This window comes from Lagenorhynchus albirostris, chromosome 3 (genome assembly GCF_949774975.1).
Source record: "Lagenorhynchus albirostris chromosome 3, mLagAlb1.1, whole genome shotgun sequence".
Taxonomy (NCBI): domain Eukaryota; kingdom Metazoa; phylum Chordata; class Mammalia; order Artiodactyla; family Delphinidae; genus Lagenorhynchus; species Lagenorhynchus albirostris.
The window spans coordinates 26,003,131-26,017,164 of NC_083097.1; the positions used below are offsets into that span (position 1 = coordinate 26,003,131).

The 14,034-nt window shown below is 49.2% G+C and overlaps 1 protein-coding gene across 1 annotated transcript in view; it reads left to right on the plus strand.

Moving 5' to 3' along the window:
• Positions 1–4,119: 4,119 nt before the first annotated feature.
• PDZD2 (PDZ domain containing 2) overlaps positions 4,120–14,034 on the plus strand; it is a 378,282-nt gene continuing 368,367 nt past the window's right edge. The window contains exon 1 of the mRNA XM_060146915.1: positions 4,120–4,378. The gene's annotated coding sequence lies outside the window, so the exon portion shown is untranslated. The remainder of the gene's footprint in view (positions 4,379–14,034) is intronic.

Genomic DNA, 14,034 nt, shown 5'->3' on the forward strand with positions numbered 1-14,034 from the left:
TTCAGCAGCCTTGTTTCACTGGTGCCCTAAGTACAAGGGGGTAATTCAGCACTGGACAGAATAATTGAATCATCTGTATAAACTGTGAAAGTAATATGGATACCTGCTTTATGCTTGCTAGTATATAAATTCATTTTTTCATGCCAAAAACTGTGTAAAAGATTACCCTGGCAACCAATGCTTACTTAGTATAAATGGAAGGCTGAATCAAAGATATAAAATAATGGATCATTTAACCACCTAAATAAGTAGAAGGAGAGATAGTATATTCTGTATTTTCTCCCCCAGGAGGAAATAATAAATTCTGCATGTGCGGTATTACTATTAGAACACTGAAAACAACAAAACACATTTGCATAAGTTCCAATGCCATGCTCATGGATACAGTGAAACGCCTCATTTTCAATATACATGGGATGAAATGTACTTAAACCTTTCTCCTGAACAAGTATTTTAAAACAGGACACATCAAATGTAGGTCCATTTCATGTACTGGCTAACCAAAAAGTTGGTCTGAGACCGAATAAATATTGCAAAATTTTAATCTAGGTTTAAAATAAAATCTATCACCACTATGACTAAATACTAGAATGTGATTTAACTTGGGCTCCCTCCCATTTTTAAAGTCACTCTATTTCAGTGTTTCTACAAGTATCCTCTGGGAGCTACCCAAGTCACAATCACTGGCGTGCTGGCTAAATTGCAGTATCCAGAGCCCCTTTACAGACTCAGCATGCATGGTCTCAGGGGCTGAGACCAGATTTGAATTTTCAAATCTCCTGGGGAGCCTTAAACACATTCCAGATTAGGATCCGCTGAATTGATGCTTTACCATCATTGTTCTTTATATTTAAGCCCTTCCTTGCCCAAGGGATGGCTCATTACAAGGTGAGTTCCTGAATGGAAGATTTAGTGGCCAGGAATTTGCAGAAGAAAGAAAGGAGGGTAACTTGCTAGGTAAACAGGAAGCTGGAATCTGTTCTGGAGATAAAATGAACCCACAGAGGCTGGGAGGAAACAGGGAATTGAGCCAGTTGTTGACTAAGGCTCCTCCTCCTTTCCCCTGGAAACCCACTTGGAAGAACAACTAAAGAGGAAAGATGGAAAGCAATCTTCAAGATTTCATTTGAGTGGGTGATGAAACATCCAATTTTGTTGCAGCTGCCCGAGAGTAGATTCTTCTTCACAGAGGGGGAAGCTCGGAGGTAAACCAAAGCCACTATAGTCCATATGAATCCACATGGACTCACCTAAAGAAAGCTGCAGGGCTTCCCTGGTGGCGCAGTGGTTGAGGGTCCGCCTGCTGATGCAGGGGACGCGGGTTCGTGTCCTGGTCCGGGAAGATCCCACATGCTGCGGAGCGGCTGGGCCCGTGAGCCATCACCGCTGAGCCTGCATGTCCGGAGCCTGTGCTCTGCAACGGGAGAGGCCACAGCAGTGAGAGGTCCGCGTACCGCAAAAAAAAAAAGAACGCTGCAGTCTTTTATTTATCACTGACACGACTGTAGGCCAGTATCATACATTTTTTTCCCCTTAGTTCATTATTTTAATCTTTGTCCTTAAACCTTAGATTTTCTATATAGAAAATCCTTAGATTTTCTAAACCTTAGATTCACTATATCCTCCTCCACATCATGTATATTATCAGCAATAAATTAAAATGGCAACTTGGATAGAAGTACTAATCTGTGACTAAATATTTAACAAGGGGGCAGAAAGAATTTACATTTTCATCTTCAAACACTGGAAAATGAATGCCCTCAGTTGTGAGCTTTCCAAGTTGGCAAGACTGCAAGGGCAAAACAAAATTTCCATCCATTTGATTGACCCCTTGAGAGGTGAGCTATTATTAGCAAGCAAGAACTTGCCAGAAACTATCTGGAAAATATCAGATGAAAAGACATTGAAACGAGAAGTACATATTTTCATCTGGTCAGCGGAGACATGTCTGAAGGAGACGGGTGATAAAATATTACATATGTATATATAATATTTATGCCTACATATAATGCATATAACATATCATATATTTATCTATATATTTAACAATTCATTTTAATTTAGCAAATATTTATTGAATGGCTATTGAGTTGGACACTACGCCGTGCTAGGTTCTGGGAACACAAACAACAAGATCTACGTTCTCTTACCTCCAGGAATTGACAAGCTGGAAATGTGTGAGAGGGAACACTGTGATTTCTACAACTTAACACAACCTGACAAAGGTGATATTAGCCACTTGCAGAAAGTGCTCCCATTACCATGATTAATGGAGGAGAGAAAACCAGTGATCAGAGAAGCCTTCCCTGAAGAGGTGACATTTAACTCTGGGATTTCAGCAGACACAGGAGGGTGGGAGTGTCATTCTGGAAGAACAAAATTTACAGGTGAGGAGTGCATGGCTGGGATGCAGGGATTGGGAATGGGTTGGGTAAGAAACAGTAGTGCTTATGGTTTGAATGATAAGTTCATTTACATATTCATTTATTCAGCAAACTTCCAATGGGTGCTGAAGGAGCTAGGTGCTGGGTACAGAGGTAGAGGAGACACGCATTGCCTCTTTGTGGCTCATGTGATTGGAAGAGAGTGGTGGAATACAGGCCTGGGACTGTGAACCAAACAGAAACCACCAGTCCTGTTTGATTGTAGAAGTGTGTTTTGTGTGTTCCAATGACATCATTCTAGTTACTAGCTGCCATTTCGTTAAGTACCTCCTAAGTGCTGTGCTGAGTAGCTATATTACTGCTGATCCTTACACCACTCCTGCGTGGAAGGTATTTTTTCTATTTACAGCTAGGAAGAGAAACTCTGGGTGCCTAAGATTGCATAGCTTGTAATCCATGAAGCTTGGACTTGCGCAGACATTGATCTCAGTGACCTGGTAATTATAAATGCTGAAGAACAGCTGAATTCAAGTAGTTCCCCACCCCAACCCCTGCTGAAAATACTATCTTGAAATGCCTTAGGACCACCCTGGCCTCTGATGCTGTGGGACGGCTCTGCAGAATCTGTGCAGACGATTTATGTCTGTCTGCTCTTCCAAGAGGCCAGAGCTTATCGCCTTGCTGGGCGAAGCTGCAGCAGATCCCTGCCCCACCCCACCTCCATCCCCCCAAAGCAAAGATTTCCAATTACTGCTGTGCAGAAAATGTCAAAAGCATTATTCAACTATTCATTATCCCAGGTTTTGTAATTTTTCATATGTTTTTACTCTTATCTGCTAGCACTTGAAAAAGACCAGCTTTTTCCTCTTCAGAGAGCTTAATTTGCAGAGCTGTGCAGTCTCCCTATTATGTTCTTATCGTCCTCTCCCTGTGGTAGGCGGAATGTCAAGGATGACAAAAAAAGAACCAAAAATATTTGAAGGCCTTCCTGAAAATCCACGAGAATGAGGAATCCGAAAAGCCCGAGGCTTCTGTTCCTCGAGTGACCTGGAACAAGGCCAAGGGCAATTGGTATTAGCTGTCACAGTACATTCAGCAGGGGCTCTTGTCTAGTTCTCACAATGACCTAAACCACCACCCGGGAGCCACGGGCCTTTGCTTCTGAGGGGTTTAACTGGGGGACTAAGCAGCTCTGAGGTGCCAAGAGGTTCCCCGAAATTCTCATACCAGTGTTAAATTAACTTTGGTATCCCAAAGACCAGAGGCCAAGGATGGCTTGGAGTGGCTTAGTGCTTCCCCCCTCTCCTTTGGCCTCTCGGCCCCATTGTTGTATTTTATAGCGACTGACATTTTCCTCAGTGCTATGTGAAGTGTCGTGCAAAGGCAACTTCCCGTCCCCTAGCGCACTCTCTTCCACCTAGATGGCGCCCCAAGCCCCACCATCTGGAAATTCTGAGCTGCCATCTCCCCGGATCCTTTCCTCCCAGGATCCCCAGGTTTCTTAGGCAGCGCCCCAGGGCTCCCGTTCACCCGGAGGGACTCGGTCCGCGGTGTGCCTTGCTCGGGGGAACCCCGCCCACCTTGTCATTCCTGCAGGGGAATCCCCGCCCCCCGTCCATGTCACTCCAGGAAGGGAGTTCCCGCCCCTCGAATCTACCAGAGGGAGGGAATCCCCGCCCATCCTAGAGGCTCAGTGGATCCCCAGCGCCGTGCAGCTGGGAGAGCCGGGCGAGAAGCGGACTCCCGGCGCTGGTGCGTGCGGCCCCGGGCAGGGAGAAGCGGTGGGTGGCGGCTGCGGGGACCCGCAGGGCCGTGGGCGCCCGGGATTGCGCCTCCTGTGGCTGCGGACGAACCTAGGCGCTGCAGCTCCGGGCAGGCGCGGTGGTTGGCACCGGCGGTGGCAGCAGCGGCGGTAGCTGCGCCGAGACCCACCGGGCGGCGCCTCGGTCCGGACTCGCGAGGAGCAGCCGGAGCCTCCGCCGAGCCGCGTGCAGGTGAAGCGACAGTCCCGCTGTGGCCGGGACGCGGGGCTTAGGATGGGTGGGGGCCGGTGGGGGCGGAAGCGTGGCACCCCCGAAACCGCGTGCGCCCAGGAAAGTTTAGGGACCAATCCAGGTGCGGAATCCCAGCCCCGGCTAGGCGGCGAGTAGGGGAGCTGAACCCCGGTCCCACGTTGGGCGGCGCAAACTCCCTGTGCATCTGGCTGGGCGCAGGGAGAACGCGGCCTCGGGAAGAGGGCCCGACAGAGCGGGCCGGGGACAGCGGGACAGCCCGAGGCGCACTGCTGGGCACACTCAGGACAGGGCCTGAAGCCCCTGCCGGGGCGCGCGCCCAGGATCCCCATCCCTGGACCATCGCCAGGTCCCCTCCTCCAGGACGGAGGTACTCAGGTGCTCTGGCCTCAGGTACTGCCTTGGGGTCCATCCTCCCGCGCTTACTCATCTCTTGCCCCCTTCCTGCCTGGAGAAGAGACGCGGCGCGAGGGCTGGGCGCGCAAAGAGCAAGGGCATCTTTGGGGAGGTTACCGGCGTCTGCCAGCGAGATGGGGAACTACGGATGAGGCAATGCTGCTCTACCTTCTCTCCCTCTGAAGTCCAGTTCCTCCGCAAATCTGGCCTTCTCCTCTTTTCTCTCTCCCTCGCTCTCTTGGATTTGCGTTGACATTTTAGGTCTTAGGGCTGCTTGTCTTCCTGCAATGCTGAATTGGGGAGGGGGAGGGTCTAGGGTCCCTGGTTGGAGTTTGCCAGAAGCCTGTCCTCAGCAGCCCTCATCCATGCGGAGACCTTGATAAGGGACACTGGAGTGTGAAGAGGACAAGGTCGGACATAGGCTGGTCGCAGAGACTGGAATGGCAGGCACGAGGGCATTCCAGAGCTGCAGACGTGCGCTGGGACTGGAGGTGGAGGGGCGCTGGGGCAAGGAGCGGCCTCTTGCAGCTGGCACGGCCTCCTGCCTCTCAACAGAGCTATGGTGCTTCTGGTGGATGCGTTTCCCTCGACACATCATGATGGAGGTGGCTGCAGAAAGTGATACTCTGGCTTTGCTTTTACACAGAGCCCCGCTGCACCTCCCGTGCTGCTGGTCCTTCTGCAGTGAGGCCTCCCCACTCAGTCTGCTCTGAACTTGGGCTCTAGGGACCTGGTATTTTTACCAGCTCTAGGGCCAGCTTTTCTAGTCTGACTTCTGAGTGCAGGTCACGTAGGAACAGGTTGGCAGATGTGGTGTGGGACGGCTGCTTGCAGGGGTAGAAGAGAATGTCCCAGAACATACCCTTGGCTGCAGGTGGTTCTAGAGCTTCATCAATTCCTTCTTCCATTAGAATGGGCCAAAACCCACTGCTCCACTAATAACCACATAGTGATGGTGGCCGGGGGGAGGGCTGCAGAGAGAGATGTGGGAGCAGAGGGATGGCAGGTGCTGGGAAAGGAAGAATCAGAACCATGTAAAGTATATAAATGTATCTCCCTTAACACAGTTAATATGCTCCTGGAAAAACACTGAATTCTGCTTTAAATATCGTTGAGATTGATTTTGCATGCACTCACGGCAGTTTACTATTTAAGGAAACTTATGATAATTTCTCTATTCATTTCAGCCATTTTTGTGGTTTGCCTAGCACAGGGGCTTAGAGGTTCCTGGGGGTGTGCATAGGTGGCAGAGGCTCCCTCCTTGCTGTCAGAGTTTCAGTCTATCAGGAGACGTGAGATACGTATACTGAGAACTCCGAAGCAAACCGGTGCCCATGTGGCATGTATAGGCACCCTATATTTGTTGAATGGAGAAATGAAGGGATGCTCTAACGACTAAAGTACCTGAAGAGTGATCCAGATGCAACATTTTGGGAGTACAGTGGAGAAAGAAACCACTTTTGACTGAGGGGATCTGACAGGCTTAGTGGAAGAGCTGTGTGCTTTAGGATGACTCGTCTGATCTCTTGCAGGAAGAATTGGGATTGGGGAGATGAGAGGTGAGGACCCTGGTGAGCTTATTGTAATAAGATAGAGGGTGGGGACCTAATGGAGGTCTAAGCCGGTGGGTGGCAGTGGGCTTGGAAGAAAGGAAAGGCTCATCAGACATGGACTTGAAGTATAGGCACTGCTTTGACTTGGAGTGAAGAAGAAACAAAGGTCACCTGCGGGTGGGGAGCAGAATACACAGTTGGCTGAAATGGGGAGTTTGGAGTTTTAACATTCAGCAGACCAGAGGCCTGGAGAAAGGCTTTCGAACTTCTCCTTCTTGACTTCTCCCACATCTAATCAGTCACCAAGGTCCATTGACTGCCTTGTAAAACCCATCAGTGGCTCCCAGGACCTGTGGGATGAATTCCAAATCCTATGCCCTTCTTCAGACTTCTTTTCTGCCATATCCCCCAACTCGCATGTGAACTGTAGTCCTCCTGACCTGTACTCCTCTCGGCCTCTACAGCGCTGTCTTTCTGCGGTAGTAGTGGGAAGGGCCAGGTCCTGGAATATCCTTTCTCCCCTGGTCCTCCTGATGAGGTCCTCCTGATGCACCGCTTTTTATTCTTCAAGATCTAGCTCAGAACCTCCTCCTCTGTGACTTCTCTGCCTCTCCCTCTCCCAGGAGACGTAAAGCAGTCCTACCTTTGGACCATCGATCTGCAGAGCCCCCTTTGCACACTCATCATGCTGTCTAGGCCTGTTTCTTTTTTATGGTGGGGTGGGCTGCACGGCACGGCATGTGGGATCTTAGTTCCCCGACTAAGGTGGAACCTGCGCCCCTTGCATTGGAAGTGCAGAGTCTTAACCACGGACCACCAGGGAAGTCCTGGGTCTGTTTCTTTAGGACCTTGTCTCATTCATGCCCAGAAAAGGCCTCGACCAGTCACCCACCAACTTCCTCAGGTTAGACAGGAAGAGAGACAGAGCCTGCACTCCAGACACCCCGCACTCCATCGCGCCAGCTGACCATACTGTAGGGAGTTGTCCCAACCCTGGCTTGGAAGTTCCAGAGCTGGTGGGCTGCACAGGGTAGCACAGAGCTGTGCATACTCCCTTGGCCTAGATCTTGTGGGCCTAAGTGACTCAGACTATGGTGGGAGGTGGCTGTCCCTGCTGGAAGGTGGCCCCAGCTCCCTCTTTCTGCATCATCCACAAGGGGAAACATCCCAAAGAAGACAAACCCACAAAAGGTCAGGACCAAGCCAAAGGAGAGGCTGAATCTCATTAACAGGGCAGACTTGGAGACTCAACAGTTTTTAACCTCTTTCTTCTGCCCTCAAAAGTGTGTCCATACTACCAAGTAGCATGCTCGGCAGGCAGGCCCCTAAGGAGGGTGGGCGGACAGGTGCAGGCAGGAATGTCTGGGAAGGGCCAGCATCCCAGGAGGATGATGGGAAAAGGCCATCGACAGAGACTGAGACAGCATCTGTGAAGGATGCCCAAGGAAGCCAGGCTGCAAGGGACGAAGGAGAGAGCAAATGCCAAGACAGTGGAAGTGGGGAGTGTGGACACTGGATGCAGAAGCATGCCAGTCAAAAATAACAGGAGGGTAGTTTGAGGAGGTGGTAGCGTTATGGGAAGGTTTATTCAGGAGAGTCCCCCAGCTCCCCTTCCCAGGCATGTTTAGTAAACAAAAGAGAAGTGGGAGAGAATGGAGTCAAGATAAGGAGCAGATAAGGGAGGGAAGGGGCCAGAGACATCAGGAGCAGGTGCAGGGAAAGAAAAAAGCTGGCATCTGCCTTCCCTGAAATGTAGGAGGGAAGCAGAGGTGGGGCGAGGTGCTGGAGAGAGCCTGCAATGCAGCGGAGGAAGGTATCAGTCTTGGTGAAAGAGAAGGGCTGGCTGCTGACAGCCAGGTGGGCACTGTGTGAGGCTGGGAGCTTTGGGGGCAAGGCCAGGGTGGGTGAACCTGGTTCGTGGCACCGGCTGAGGCAGCCAAGAGGGAAAGGAAGGATTGTGGAACTGGGTTCGGAGACTTGGCTGGAATCCTCACGGTGCAGAGAACGTCTCGCTAGCCAGATGATTCGAAATTTTGCAGCCTCAGTTTCTTCATGGGCAAAATTGGTAGAGTAGCTACTTCCCAGGATTATTCCTAGGAGGAATAAAAAGAGCTACTGAGATATGCATGTGTCTCAATGACAGCATCTGGTATGTGTGGGTCCCGACGACAGTGTGCTGAGAAATGAATAAACCTCTCGCCAAAGTCAGTGACGGCCCAGTTGAATGTAGAGGCAGGAGGCAGGACTTTTTAGTAGACCCGACTGAAGCTTTCTCCCAGTTCTGGGTGAAAGATGTATCACGGCCCTCTCTGATGCAAAAGTCAAGTTGCCGGGGCTCAAAGCAGGGAGATCCTGGATGGTCTCCCCTCTCCTTAGTGGTTTTTGGAAGGAGCGATACATTCAGACTGGCTAATTCCTGCACTCCAAGAAGCGGAGGCCCAGAAAAGCAGAGAACTTGCCTCATTTCAGTACCACCAGAGCTAGAATCACAGTCTAAGGTGCTTGATCTGGGAACCATCGTCTTTCAATGGCAGCTGTGCAAGATGCAGGTGGGTAATGAGGAATTCAAAATCTGTGGCCCCCCTTGGTTTTATTAATGGATCTATCATTATACTTAGATTAGATAAATATTCTCACTCATTCGTAAAGAGGGGAGGGAAAGGAGTGCTTACCTTGATTTAGGAAATAATAAACGTGTGCTAAATTACATGATATTTGGGGAAAATGTGCAGAAAGTTTTTTAAGGAAAGAGAAGTATAAAAATATGTTTTCAGGTTATCCTTGATTTATTTTTCCAGCCGGATGGTCTAGGTCTAGATTATGTTGTCCCTTGGGTTTATGCATAGGTTCCATATAAAATGATGGATCCTTCCATGGCATTTAAAACCTTTTAATCCTTGATCTTATAATAACCATCTCTATTGATGGAAATGGAAATGGAAAAAAAAGATGGGCTTGGGAAAGGATACGTTTCCCCGGGGTTCTGCAGTTCTGGGCAGAGATAGAATTTGAAAGCAGGTAGGTCATCTGATTCAGACTTGAATTGCCTGTGATCTAAAGAGCTCAGCATTCTATTTACAAATGTGTTCAAGAAAACACTGGGAGCATTTACGGTTTGAAAACTCAATAGTTGAAGGGTCCCTTTGTGGTCTGATACGGCGGCCGAGCCGAGAGATGGCTTGTTAAGGCACTAAGTGCGGAGAAGACACATCTGTCTTTTAAGTCTCTCCAGCTCCCGGAAGAGGCCTGCCCCTGGCCGGGGCCTCTGTCCAATGCCAATAACATCTTCTCCACCCCATATTCACAGTGGGGCCGGGAAACAATCCCAATTCTGAGAGCCGCTGGCTTCGGGATGCATGCATTACCTGCACGAATACATAGAGTGAAGAGTGACTGGGCTATTAACTTGCAGAAAATCAGAAACTTAGGCATTAGCTCTCTTTATGAAGCAGTCTAATGAAACCAGATAGCATTGAACATCTGACTAAGTTATTCCCGGATTATTTGTTTTGGGGTTTTAAAGTGTTTCTGTGGCTCATCAAACACTCTAACACGTGAAGGGGTTTTGGAGAAGCAGGGTTTGGGGAACCAGCTTTACGGCAAAGAGGACTAATTTTGCCCACACTGATGTCACAGCTTTAGATAAAATAATAGCGAAGAGATAGGGGAAGTTTTGTTGCCTTAAGCAGCCTGAAATGCCTAGCTATCCACACGAGGATTAAAAAAAAATCACACTCTCTGAAGGATTTGCAGATCTTTGAAGGACCATAATCCAATCCCTTGCCTTCAGGTTGAAGTAAATTTAGCGCATTCCAGAATAGATCTGGTGGTGTTTGAGCAGCCTCCTGAGGAGGGGCTTTCATGGTGTTTGTGGCCCTTAATAGAACGATGCTCCAGACTGGGTCCCTGGAGGGTTTTGGCAGGAGTGGAAATGGATTTGGACTGAGCCACTCATGGTCTCCCTTTTTATCAACACCTGACACCAACAGCACTTGCTTTTTTTTTTTTTTTTTTTTTTTTTTGCGGTACGCGGGTCTCTCACTGTTGTGACCCCTCCCGTTGCGGAGCACAGGCTCCGGACGCGCAGGCTCGGCGGCCATGGCTCACGGGCCCAGCCGCTCCGCGGCATGTGGGATCTTCCCGGACCGGGGCACGAGCCTGTGTCCCCTGAATCGGCAGGCGGACTCTCAACCACTGCGCCATCAGGGAAGCCCTCCAGCACTTGCTTTTGCCTGCACTCCACTTTAACTAACTCTGCTACCTCAACCGAATCATCCTAGTTAAAAGACATACACTCTGTCACCCTGGCTTCCGAGGGGTGAGCATCCTGCTTTGCTAAAAATCAAGATGAATGGATGCAATGCAGAATCAGATTCCCACCATTATCTAAGAGCTGTGGAATCCAAAGCCAGCTCCCTGGCTGAGACCTGCCCGCTGCAGGAATACAAGCTGTGCTGGGAGGCGGCTGGGAGGGAGGATAATTTTGTTTTTGTTTTTGCGGTACGCAGGGCTCTCACTGTTGTGGCCTCTCCCGTTGCGGAGCACAGGCTCCGGACGCACAGGCTCAGCGGCCATGGCTCACGGGCCCAGCCGCTCCGCGGCATGTGGGATCTTCCCGGACCGGGGCACGAACCCGTGTCCCCTGCATCGGCCGGCGGACTCTCAACCACTGCGCCACCAGGGAAGCCCGAGGGAGGGTAATTTTGGATCAGGGTGTTCTCAGTAGAGGGTTGGGGCACTAGGCTGCCTCACAGGGGAGGCCTCTGGTCATCCAGAGGAAGGTAGTGGGAGGAGAGACAGTGCCTGGGAGACTGGCTCCCCTGGGGCCCTGTCTGGCTACCTTCTCTCCTAACGAGCTCTTGGGATACCTAGGGGGGAAGATGCAATAAACACTGGCGCTTTAGTCCCTTTCACCAGAGGCCAGAGCTCTGCACATGCCTTCTAATGTGAACTTGCTTGTCCTGTTTACACATCTTGGGATGGGGTTGGAATTCCAATATTCCACAAGACCCCTTCTCTGTTAGCCATGCTATCTTAGGTTGGTGTAAACAAGTTTGAACACCCAGTTAATGCCCTCACTCCTGAAGACTATTAAGTGGTTCTTGACACTGCTTATATTTGCGTGCAGGTGATCAAATATAATTACAAAGCTTCTTCTAGTGTTTGAACATGTCTTTTTTTATACCTATGCAGATGAGAATGGAGCCAATTTTAATAAAGCAAGATGTCAATAAACTCTTCACATTTTTATGTGTTGGCCAATGGACACTTATAGAATGTCTGATTTCAGCTGTGCTTCAGTTACATTCCCCACCACCCCCTTTTTAAAAAAAATTAATTTATTTATTTATGTTTGGCTGTGTTGGGTCTTCATTGCTGCGCGTGGGCTTTCTTTAGTTGCGGTGAGCGGGGGATACTCTTCTTTGCGGTGTGCGGGCTTCTCATTGCGGTGGCTTCTCTTGTTGTGGAGCACAGGCTCTAGGCGCGCGGGCTTCAGTAGTTGTGGCATGTGGGCTCAGTAGTTGTGGCTCACAGGTTCTAGAGCACAGGCTCAGTAGTTGTGGCACACGGACTTAGTTGCTCTGCGGCATGTGGGATCTTCCCAGACCAGGGATTGAACCCATGTCCCCTGTATTGGCAGGCGGGTTCTTAACCACTGCACCACCAGGGAAGTCCCCCCACCACCCCCTTTTTGACACAATGCACCTTATAGAGATTTGGGTAAAACTAGAGTGTGCTATATGGGTCTCTTGGTGAAGAAAATTAACTTCCAAGGCTAAAGCAGCCATGCAAATATTATTCCTAAGTCACTCAGCATATAAATTCGGCATTGCTTTCCTCCAGTTTTCCACTGCCCACTCTCCACCCCTACCCCACCCTGGTCACAGTTATTCCCAGTATCATTAGGCTAAAAGAAGAGACAGCTGTCCCCAGGAAATGTGCTCCAAGTGTCCTCATCAGCATGGATTCTCATGAGCGAGCAGGCAGTCAGATGGCACAGGGAGAGGAAGGTACCAGAAAGGACTGCATGAACCCCTCTCTGGACCAACTACTCGTCTTTCAAAACCAGATGTGAGGCTTATTGACTTCTTTATCGTGACTGCTGGGGAGCAGCGTTCAGCAGTTTCTGGGAGTCACACACGGCCCCTGAGCACCCTGCCCGCCCTCTGGCCCCTCACCTGCTGAGTGTCCTGGGCACCATCTATCTCTTGAGGGTCTCTGGAGATGATCGGCCCTTTCCCCCGTACTCTTCAGGATCCATACGCCTCAGGATCTGGCGCGATATTCAGTCCATGGGGAAAAATTAAAGTCATTTGAATGTTCCCTATTTGACAGGCACTGTTCTAGACACTTTACACGTATTAACTCATATAATTCTCGTAACCATCCGATGAGATCCATGCTATTATTATCCCCACGTTTGTTTCCTAAGGCTGCTGTAAGAAATTACCACAAACTTGGTGGCTCAGAACTACAAAAGTTGATTCTCTCGTAGTTCTGGAGGTCAGAAGTCTGAAATCAGGTTTCAGTAGGGCCATGCTCCCTCTGGAGGCTCTCAGTGAGAAGACTTCCTGGCCTCTTCCAGCTTTGGGGAGCTGTCAACATTCCTGTGGCTGTTTCACTCCAATCTCCATCCCTGTCTTCACATCGCCTTCTGCCCTGTGCGCTCGTGTCTTCTCTTGTGTGTGCATGTCTCTGTTTTGCATGTCTCCTACAAGGACACTTGTCATTGGGTTGAGGGCCACCCGGATAATTCAGGATGATCTCAGCTCAAGATCCTTAATTGAATTATATCTGTGAATAAGGTCATATTCACAGGTACCAGGACGTGAACATATCTATTACGAAGGCACCATTTAACCCACTACATACCCTTTTGCAGATGGAGAAATGGTGCACTGTGGTTAAGAAAATTCCCAAAGGTTACAGGAGTTTGTGGAACCAGGATTTAAGTAGAGCAGTTTGGCTCCAGAGCTTGTGTTGTTGAACTACAGATCTTCCTTGACTTATAATGTGGTTACGTACTATAATAAGCCCATCGTAGTAATACTCATTCTAAATTGCAAATATCATAAGTCAAAAATGCACTGAATACACCTAACCTATGGGACTTCCCTGGCGGTCCAGTGGTTAAGACTTCAAGCTCCCAATGCAGGTGGCACGGGTTCGATCCCTGGTTGGGGAACTAAGATCCTGTGTGCCGCGTGGTGTGGCCATACAAACAAACAAACAAAAACAAAGAATACACCTAACGTACCAAACATCACAGCTTAGCCTAGCCTACCTCAAATGTGCTCAGAACACTTGCATTAACCTATAGTGGGCAAAATCATCTAACACAAAGCCTATTTTATTAAAAAGTGTTGAACATCTCATGTAATTTATTGTAATTTATTTAATACTATACTGAGAGTGAAAAGCAGAATGGTTGCATGGGTACAGAATGGTTGTAAGTGTATCGGTTGTTTACCCTGGTGATGGCGTGGCTGACCGGGAGCTGCGGCTCACTGCTGCTGCCCAGAATCTCCAAAGAGTGTTGTAACCGCCTGTTGCTAACCCGGGAAAAGATCAAAATTCGAAGTATGGTTTCTACTGACTGTGTATCACTTTTTCACCATCATAAAGTTGAAAAATTGTAAGTCGAACCATCGTAAGTCGAGGACCATCTATCGTCTCTACTACCTCTCA